Raw genomic sequence first — 10,449 nt, forward strand, 5'->3', positions numbered from 1 at the left:
TCTGATAATGACTGAGCCAGTTGTGCACTGTTCCACTGCGGTTCACACAGGTTTTTCACTCTGCATGTGAGATCTTGGAACTCACTCTGACTCTTTGTGGCTTTCCCCCTTGCAGGTCCTGTGCGGTCTGAGCCCTGGACAGGTGACTCGGGGACATTGAGACACACTTGTCAGTTTGAGCCAGAAGGGCGGACCCGCTTTAGAGCCACCTGCAGCGGCACACAGGAAAACCGTTTACTCTTCTCTGTAAAAACACGTTCCTCTCCACAACCCACTTCCCTCTCTGAGAAGACAATAACAATGCACTCTTAACACAGAATAGGGCTAACATCACCAATGGACTGTCACATGCAAGCACAAGCACGTACACACATGCATGCACACACACACAGACACGCACACATGCACAAAACAGGTCTGCAAAGTACACAAAACAACAATGTCGTTCACTTTCTTTCTCACAGAAACATACACCCAGACTGCAATATTTATCACTCTTTCCTTTGCACTCTCTCTTTTATACACACACATACGAAACAAGCCTTCAAGGTGCACAACAACATCACTGCAACGTCTCTTTCCCCCTCTCTCTCTCTCTCTCCCTCTCTCTCTCTCTCTCTATCACACACACACACACACACACACACACATGCACTGCTATTATAATAATGATAATTACTATCTTTTGATGCAGCAATACCTCAGTGGCATTAAAATTCTACATATCTGCTGAGACATTTTGTGTCTCAAGGTGCACGACACCTTGTCTCAAACCACCACAATGCTCCATTAACACACTCCTTTTACCGTTAAACACTGTTCTGGTCAAATCTGACCGATTTGCAACTTCCCTAAACCATAAATATAGCATTTTTCATCTGATTGTCTCAATACCTTATGTTATCCTTCACAATATGCATTTAGACATATAAAAGTAATTGTGTTTTATTCAACTTTGTCACACCTGTGGGGTTTCCGGTCAAAAGTGACTGCCGTAGGAAATGAATGGGTAAGACTATAATTTTCATCCAGCAGATGGAAGACATCCCCATACACACACTCATACAACTTCCATGTGCTTGTGCGCCCATTCTCCCACATGAACCACACCTTCCACAAAACAATTTACAGTAAATTATGGGAACCAACCTCTTTCTCGCACTTATGTGCCCTTCCCCCCATGTGAACCACACCTTCCAGACAAATACATTTTATGTCAGTTATGGGAACCTACCTCTTTCTCGGATGTGCCCATCCACCACATGAACCATACCTTCTACAAAATAGTTTACAGTAAATTATGGGAACCAACCTCTTTCTCGCGATTATGTGCCCCTCCCCCCACGTGAACCACACCATCCATCTGAAACAATGTATCATATCTTCTTACCGACTCTATATGAGCATATTTTATATTATTCTTGCTATATTTTTCATGCTGCTTTGCTCTCATTTTACTCTGCGACCAAGATGAAGAGGCGGATGTCTGTCAGAGAGGCTCTGGACCATATACTTCAAACAGATGATGAAGAGGAAACAGAACCAGAGATAGAGGAGGATGTCTCAGAAATAGAAGACAGCATTGATCCAGATCTTGATCCAGATCTTGATTCAGACCAGTCAAATTATGAGGAAGAGGGCCAAGAGGGAGAGGCAGCTGAGGAGACATTCCTTTCCAAGAATGGCAACTTGGTCTGGTCTTCTTTGTCCCCGGAGAGAGGAGGCCGAGCGAGAGTAGAACATATAGTGAGGATGACCCCAGGGCCCACGCGGTGCGCAGTGTCTCGTGTGGATTACCCCAGGGCCCACGCGGTATGCAATGTCTCGTGTGGATGACATTAAGTCCAGTTTTCAACTTTTTAGAGTCCATTGAGGTAACTATATTGGACATGACAAGCATGAAGGGAAGGCGTGTGTATGGTGTTAAATGTGAAGAATTGAACCGGGCAGACCTCCAAGCCTACTTAGGCCTGTTGATTCTGGCAGGAGTATACTGGTCAAACAATGAGGCTACACCCTGTCTCTGGGAGGGTGTAGGAGTCCGGGAGGCCCATATTCCGGGCAACTATGAGTTAGAACAGTTTTGTGTCCTCTCAAGAGTCATTCGATGTCATGACAGAGCAACACGACCTGCTGGCTGGCGAAATGACAAACTGGCTGCCATCAGAAATGTTTGGGACAGGTGGGTGGAGCGCCTGCCGTGCATATACAATCCGAGCCCTGAGGTGACAGTCGACGAGCGCCTGGTCTCTTTCAGGGGCCGCTGCCCCTTTAGGCGGTACCTCCCAAACAAAACCGGCAAGTATGGAATTAAGATCTGGGCAGCCTGTGACGCCAGGAGCAGCTATGCTTGGAATATGCAAATCTACACAGGGAAACCCATTGGTGGAAGGCCCGAAAAAAACCAGGGCATGCGTGTTGTGCTGGACAGGACAGCCAGTCTCAAGGGGCACAGTATCACGTGATAACTTTTTCACCTCGTACGCGCTTGGTCAGGAGCTGTTCCCAAGAAGGACAGAAATGTCATCTTGATGAGCACACTACACAGAGATGCCACCATCAGCACCAATGAGCACAGGAAGCCACACATCATCCTGGACTACAACAGAAACAAAGGGGGTGTTGACTGCCTTGATAAGGTACAGTAAAGTACTTTTTCATCTTTCATACATTTTTATTTTCCTTTATATTTCTGTAAAACATTGCATTTTTGTGTAAGACAGATTAACTAAGTGTCCAATCTCATTTTATTTTACTGCAGCTGGTACCTACACTTGCAAGCACAAGTCAGCCCGTGGCTGTGTTCCACAACATCCTGGATGTGTCTGCATATAATGCATATGTGGTGTGGACGGCAATCAACCCAACCTGGAATCGGGGGAAACCCTTCAAGAGGAGACTCTTCCTGGCAGAGCTTGGGAAAGCTTTGGTTATTCCTCTAATACAACAGCGCCAGCACCTTCCCCGCACACCAGCCTCTGCCAGTCTGGTGAGGAGTGTGCAGGGCCCAGCCACTCCTCCGTCACGTCCCCCTCACCAAGCAGGGGGACAGAAAAGGAAGAGGTGCATGCTCTGTGTCCCCAGAGATGTAAAAACCAGCCTTACACGCCACAAATACAAAGCCTATGTTTGCAAGGGACACTCCAACCTGACCGCATGTTGCCACTCATGTGCGTGAATCAACACAAACGTGCACGCACACACACACACACACACACACACACACACACACACACACACATACAGAATTCATATTCATGTTCTGATAATAAGGTGTTAATGTTCTGATACTGGTTTTTTTTTACAATAAATGTTCTGATGTGCTCTTGTCAATCCTCATGTTCTGATAATTAGATGTTGGTGTTCTGATAAGATTTTTGATTTTTTACAATAAATGTTCTTTGAGACAAATAATTCCAGTGTCTGGTGATGTTTATTGGCTTTTGTGTTAATATAAGAGCAGTTAAAACAGACCGGTCAAATTTGACTGCGAACAGTAAATTAAGGGGGGTAGCAACAAACAGTGTTTAAAGGTTAAGACAACAGACACAACTCCAGTCAACGCACTTCAATAATGAACCACAAATAATGAACTCCTCCTTCCAAAAGGGTTAGTGAAGCTATTCTGGAATGCTGGACCGTATTTGCTTTGACAGCTCCCAGTGTAACACAGTGACAGTAGATGTGCTAAGAAAATAAGAACAGCCAGGCTTCTCTCAGTCTCCATTAGAGGCAGTGTAGGTCAGTAGATGGTCCTGTTTCAGTAGAGACACTTTTATGTAGCCGTTTTTCAGCTTGGAAGATTAATTGGATCAGAATTTATGCTTGTAACTGCAAAAACTACGATATGTCCTTATTTGAATCCAAAATCATTTGTACACACCAATAAAAGCAAGTGCTACCCATTAAAGCAGCATATTTATTGTTTTATCTAATCTACTATAAACCACACTACCTGAGATTATTTTGTTTCGGCTTTGTTTTTTAAGAATCAGGCATTTTTAGTGTTGCTGAAAAGATAGCGTGTGGATTTAAATTCTCCACTGTAAAGGACATAGTGTGTAATTTAACAAGTTGTGTATTTGCACGTGACTGTGCTTAAGAGAAGAGGACGTCTTGGTTTTTACGGTCAGGGGAGTTTTCACTGTTTCTCTGACAGCAGTCAGATGGAGGGTAAAGTGATGCTTGTCAGCTTGTGTTTTTATCAGTCCACGGTTTGTCAGTGTGCTAAGTTCTGAATGAAGGGGGCTTTTTCCTAATGAATTATTGAAGCTCTTGTGCTTTACTCTCCTACATGTGTCTATTTGGTGCTGGTGATCATGTTCAGAATTGCGCTGAGCAATGAACTTGATCTACAAGTGTTTCAAGTGTTGAAATGGTATTTAAGCTTATGTACATTGCAATGTCATTGTGTATCTGTGTGTCTTTCTCTGTATACAGTATGTATTGTATGAGTATATACTGTATGTACATGAGGGTGTGTGCATGTGTATGTTGCTGCTGCTTATACATGCATTTGCCTGTGTGGACACATACTGTATGTTTTCATGTGTATGATCTTGTGTGTGTTTGTGCAAACCTTGTGTGTGCACGTGTATGTGTATATGTGAGAATCTGACTGTATGTGTGTAGGAGTGTGCATGTGAATGTGCACATGTGTGATTCATGGAAAATTACCTAAGCAGCCAGGTAACAGTTTGTTGTGTTCGACACGTCACAGCGGTTCTCTCCACCCGGTGCTGAAAACTAAATAGTCATTGATAAATTTAGCCCAGTTGCCATAGAGACAGAATGGTTTGATGAATGATTTGTGTAGTACTGCATCATTTCCTATGTCAGGTTCACTCTTACTCCTCCCGAGTCCAATAGATTTGTAATGACTCTAAAAAATCATTTTTACACTGACAATTGTGATGAAGGTAACCCAATCGCTCATTCAATTACCTTGACACATTGTCAACACAATTGAAGTATTGAATAAAATCAATTCAACAGCAGAATTGATTAAATCACACATTATATGTATTGAAAGCCAGCCAGGGTAAATTCACTGTCTCTACATCAAATGGTAAAATAGATTTCAGGAAGACACAAAACTGGAACCTCGAGCCATGAATATATTTTTATTCAAGGTATCTCTCCATTGTAACTATTTATGAAAGAAGAGTTGAGAACTAGAGTAGCTTCTCTTTAATACTGTGTAATTATAGTAATTATCAGACTTAGTGCGGGTGACCATGCATCCAAGGCCACTCAGCATTTTGCTATATTGTGTGCAGGCACCCTGAAAACCTGCAGGAAGGGGGCGCTCCCCACACACATCCATCTTTGTCTTCCGTTTTCTTATCGAGGTGCGGGATTGAAGCCTGTCACAACTCCACCATTTCAGTATATTTCCCTCACGGTATTTTAAAAAACCTTAAATGAGTGAAGGGTAAGAGACGCATTCAAAAATGTTTCAACTGTATGATTTTAGCCATGATTGATTTTAGCACACAAACAAACAACACGTGGCACACTGACCGTCTGCCCCCTCTCTCCCCCATCCTAGGAGTCTCTGTAAAGCTTTTGTGCACCTGCTATTTAACCGCGCCCTTGGTTTTCGCACGGAAAAGCGGGGAGTTCAGGCCACTGAGCTGGTGTCAGAGAGAGCTGTGACACACTCGCAGGGCCCTCCTGACTTCAAAGCGCATCGTTAATGAAAGTGACTGAACGCCGTCACATACTGTACAGATAGCAGTCTAGACGGGCAAAATTTGAAATTTCTTCATTTGAATTTCAAATGGGCTGTGACGTTAAAAGCAGGGTGCTGCCATTTCAGTAGAGAGCCGAGCAAGCTGCAGCTGTTATTGAGACTGGGTTAGGAAAGACGGTCAGAGCCCTGTATTCTTTAGATGATTTAGTTTATTCTTTAAGCTTGCTCTCATTTATTACACAATAGTAAACAATAATGGAATATACACAGGCAGGTGCAGAAAGGTGCAGGAATGTTGAGGGGGCAATATTTTTTTCCTTCCAAATTGCAGTACAGATAGTAGCAGAACATGGTTTGAGAGCCTTTAATCACCACCATTTTACAGAAAACCGTGCAAATGAGAAAGGCCTTGGAGCTCTATCAAAAATGTGGGTGACACAGGACAGGTGTGGAGTCTGTCGCTTTATAAAAATAAAATGATTTGTGAATATTTTATACACAGTGCAGTCCATAAGTATTTGGACAGTGATACACTTTCTGTTCTTTTGGCTCTGTACGCCAGCACATTGGATTTGAAATGAAGCAATGAATATGAGCTTAATAATAATAATTTGATGGTCATTACATCCATATCAGGTGACCCGTGTAGAAATTACATCCCTTTTCATACATAGTCCCCCTGTTTTAGAAGACCAAAAGTAATTGGACATATGGCTTCTCAGTTGTTTATGATTATTATAATTATTATAATTATTCCTCTTCTTCTACGCTGCCCCTGTTGTCACCAGGGCCATTGACCTATAAACCGCACTCACAATGGGACACATATTGCTGGAAATCTATTTTATGCTTTTTGTTAACAAATGACTTACTACAAGTACACTGTCTTTTTAATATAGGTCACATACTGTGTTAAGGCAAAGCACATTTTGAGATATTTAAAGCATCTATACAGAGAACAGCAAGCTTTCTCATTTATTACTATTATTTGACAAAGCTTGCAACTACTATTAAACCATTTATAGTTTCATTTCTCATTATTCATGGATTACAGATCACAGAGAGAAGCGTGTATGACTGTGAAACAAATCCTGATGATAGACTGGGTGCCATGGTCATTGTATAGTACAGGCTCTCTTACTGGCCAGTTACATACACTCAGTGACCACTTTATTCGGTAGACCTGAACACCAACCTGTTAATAGAACTATTTTGCAGCAGAACGCTCACCACACACCAGCTGAGGTGGAGAGGGAGAGCACAATGTTTTTGTCAATTGAATCAGGGGACGATTAGGTGGCAGATTGGGAACCCCCTACTCTTTGCAAAGAGTGCCATGGGATCATTAATGACCACAGTGACACAGGATAAACGTTTCATCCAGCACCCCACCACGTTGGGACATTGTGGATAATTTGACCAGAGGGAAGATCTCCCCCTACTGCCCCACCAACACTACTTCTAGCAGCAAAGTTTTCCCAGGAGGTCTCCCATCCAAGTACTAAGCAAGCCCCCATCTGCTTAGTATAGTACTGAATTATACAGTGATAAATGTTATACTAACATGGAAACCGTTAATGCACAAAAATTAAAATGAAAGCGAACATCTTGTCTGAGTAAGTTGGAAAAAAGGTATATTTCCCAAAATGTTGGTGTATTCCTTTAATGAGAATGGCCAGACTGGTTCAAGCTGACAGGAAGGTGACAGTAACTCAACCACACATTCAAACAGTGGTATGCAGAAGACCATCTCGGAACAGACAACACATCAAACCTTGAAGTGGATGGGCTACAACAGCAGAAGACCAATAAGTAAAAAGAAAAATACATATACATATGTTAAAAAGTGGTCAATTAGTGTAGAAGATACGCAACAGTAGCAGGGGAGAGGGTTGGGAGAGTGGGCCATTTCCAAAAGCCAACAAATGTACACATCAGATCTCGGGAGACAAGAGTTGAGAGCCTCATGATAATCAGTCTTGCCCATGATAAGGTAAGATATAAGAGCCAGAAAACATTGGGATGAATTTTAATGATTTTCTTAGCAGGCACCCTCATCCTGGTTTAGGTTATTATTATATTATTCGTATTACACATTTAGGCAGCAAGATATAGCTTAAGCAGTTCAAGTGAAGCTTCTTAGCCAAGAACAGAATGGGAATGTCAGTGCATTTTTAGGGATTTGAACTCCCACCCTGTTAGATACTACACCACCAATGATTAGCATGGGTACCAATCAGAACATGCCATATTACTTTTTACACTGTCGATTAATATTAGTGCATATTTTTTTATAGTCATTAAAATTATTATTGCTCTGTATTATGCTGTGAATGCATTTAAAGCATGCATTGCGTTCAAAGAGGTGTAATGTTTGTGTGCTACTTAGTGAGCCTATCTTTACCATGCCAAAATCAATTAAAATCTTATTATCACACCCATTCGTTTTAATATCTCAAATTTCAATTTTCACTCCCATGAAATGTAAAATATTAATATTAAGTTTGTATCCAGTATACCCATCAGTTAGGTACTATTGTATTCTTTACATGTTCCTGGGGATAGGAATTTGGTTGAAGATTGTGGGGGTTACATGTTTGTATTTGGTTGATTCACACCAGGCCTGATTCCCTGTAGGGCGAGGAGATGTTAATAAACACAGGTAAAGGTGTGCTTTTGTAAAAGTAGCACCACAGATGTGAGTGTGGCCGTATCCAGAAGAGCAGTTCCCTAGTCACCAATTATTAAGCAAGAGTCGCCATTCAAATTGTCTTCTGCAAGGGGCATCGAAAACACCTCAACAGGAAATCCGAGATGTTGCCTACAGCGTGGAAACCGTCTGTGCAGGTCACGGACAAGGGGCACGTTACACTGTGACTCTGAGAATAAATGCTCGGCCTCAGACAGCGCAAAACACGGCCCAACCTTCATCGCTCTGTGGCAGAGGGATCAGCAGATGACGGCACTATCTAAAAAGAGCCTAGAGCGTGAGATTCTGGGGCTTTCAAAGCCCATCCTCTCAAAGTCTGCCCAGCTCCCCCCCCAACTCCAGCCCAGGGCTGACTTCCAGACACCATTAATCCAGGCTGCTACAGCTCTGGAGATAAAAAAGGCTCAGGGCTGGATGGAAATACAACGAGCTCCGAGTCCTTAACAAGTCGCGAGCTGCTCTCCTTTGTCAGAACCTGATTAAAAGTAATCTGGAAGGGTAATAACCTGGACTTGAAAAGCCATTTCCCTACCTGCTCATTAGCATAACACACACTCACAGTGCCCTCATTGTTTCAACCTGGGGCCTGTTGGCTTCATGCATATGCTCTACTGCACGCTGGGGGGTGGGGGGTTACGGTGGTTGGGTCATCACAGTCTGAATTACAAACAAAATGAGCGTCGTGCTAAATCACGTCTCTTCTCGAGCCATATGATAATGGCCCTGGTAATTATTTTTCTAATTGATATTGGAAGAGCGAAGGTCTACCAGGACTCGGGAGGGGTGGAAATGTAAATGGCGTAAAAGTTGGCGTCCTTGGGAGAGGAAAATCAACATAGGTCAAGGGAAAAACACAGCACCTTCCCGTCACTGGGCCCTACACAGCCGTCAGATGCACAACAATGCTAATTAGATGGCACACTTTGTCCGTCATTACACGTAAATTCAAATCCTGGGTCACGACACAAGAATCACCAGATGCATTCATTTTTTAAAAGCATTTTCCCAAGTTGGTATAATTCATTTTGGAAAGTGTTGGCATCTCAACACCCAGATAACCCTTTTTATTAACTGCGCTCAACTCACACAAGCGTGCTTTTTTTTTGGTGGCTGCATTAAACAGCAATATGATTAAATATTGGCTTTTCAGGAAGGATGCCCCTTGAATTAATTCAATGACTTCAACAAGAACTTTGCACAGTATTATACATTTTTGAAAATGGTTGGACTTTTTGAGGACAGAAAAAAAGAAAGAACTGAAAAAAAGGAGGCTGTTGTACTGTTATGCTGGAACTTTCTGTTATGCTTTTGGTTTACAAGCCAGGTGAATTGGATTGTTTTTCATAGATAGGAACAGTGGTGTTAAGAAGGGGAAGTTGTGGTTGATGTAATTTACCCTGCTGCTGTTGAACAAAGAATGCTGAAAAAAACAAGACGTTCAGTTATTTAGGCTTGTCAACACTTTTTTTTTTCAAGTTAAAACAGGCACATACAGGCACAAGAGTACACACAGTGACACACATGCACCATGCACGAGTGAAATCAGTGAGTGAGTCTGAGAATGTGAGTAAGGGTGTGAGTGTGAGAGAGAGGGCAACTATGACAAAACTATTTCTCAATGGATAGCTCTTAAATCTGTCCATGGTTGCAAAGCCATATGCAAAAGCAAAGGCTATTGAAAGGTCATATTAGTTTAAAGGACATTTGGTCTACAGCAACATCCTCCCTTCTTACATGACAGCAGCTTTACATTTCAGGCCCTGAGGAGCTATGTTACTTTGCTTCATTTCACTTCAAACTAGCTTCACTACAAAAACCAAAAACGTACTGCTGAAAAAAAACTGTTAAAGCTAGGGTTTGAAATAGCTGGTAGACCAGTTTAGACAAGCTCCATACTCAACATGGTTTGACCAGCTGAAGCTACGTTTGGAAACAGCTGGTAGCTGGTCATTGGTCATCGCTGGATTTTACTCCAAAGTAAGCCAGAGGAAACTCTGTTGACATCCATTTTATTTGAAGCTGCGACCTGTGACAGTGAGAACTG

General features: G+C 42.3%; 1 pseudogene; it reads left to right on the top strand.

Annotated features, from left to right (window-relative positions):
* The first annotated feature begins 1,470 nt into the window (after positions 1 to 1,470).
* Positions 1,471 to 8,849, top strand: LOC133127565 (piggyBac transposable element-derived protein 4-like; annotated as a pseudogene).
* The last annotated feature ends 1,600 nt before the right edge of the window (positions 8,850 to 10,449 follow it).

This window comes from Conger conger, chromosome 1, assembly GCF_963514075.1.
Source record: "Conger conger chromosome 1, fConCon1.1, whole genome shotgun sequence".
Lineage (NCBI taxonomy): Eukaryota > Metazoa > Chordata > Actinopteri > Anguilliformes > Congridae > Conger > Conger conger.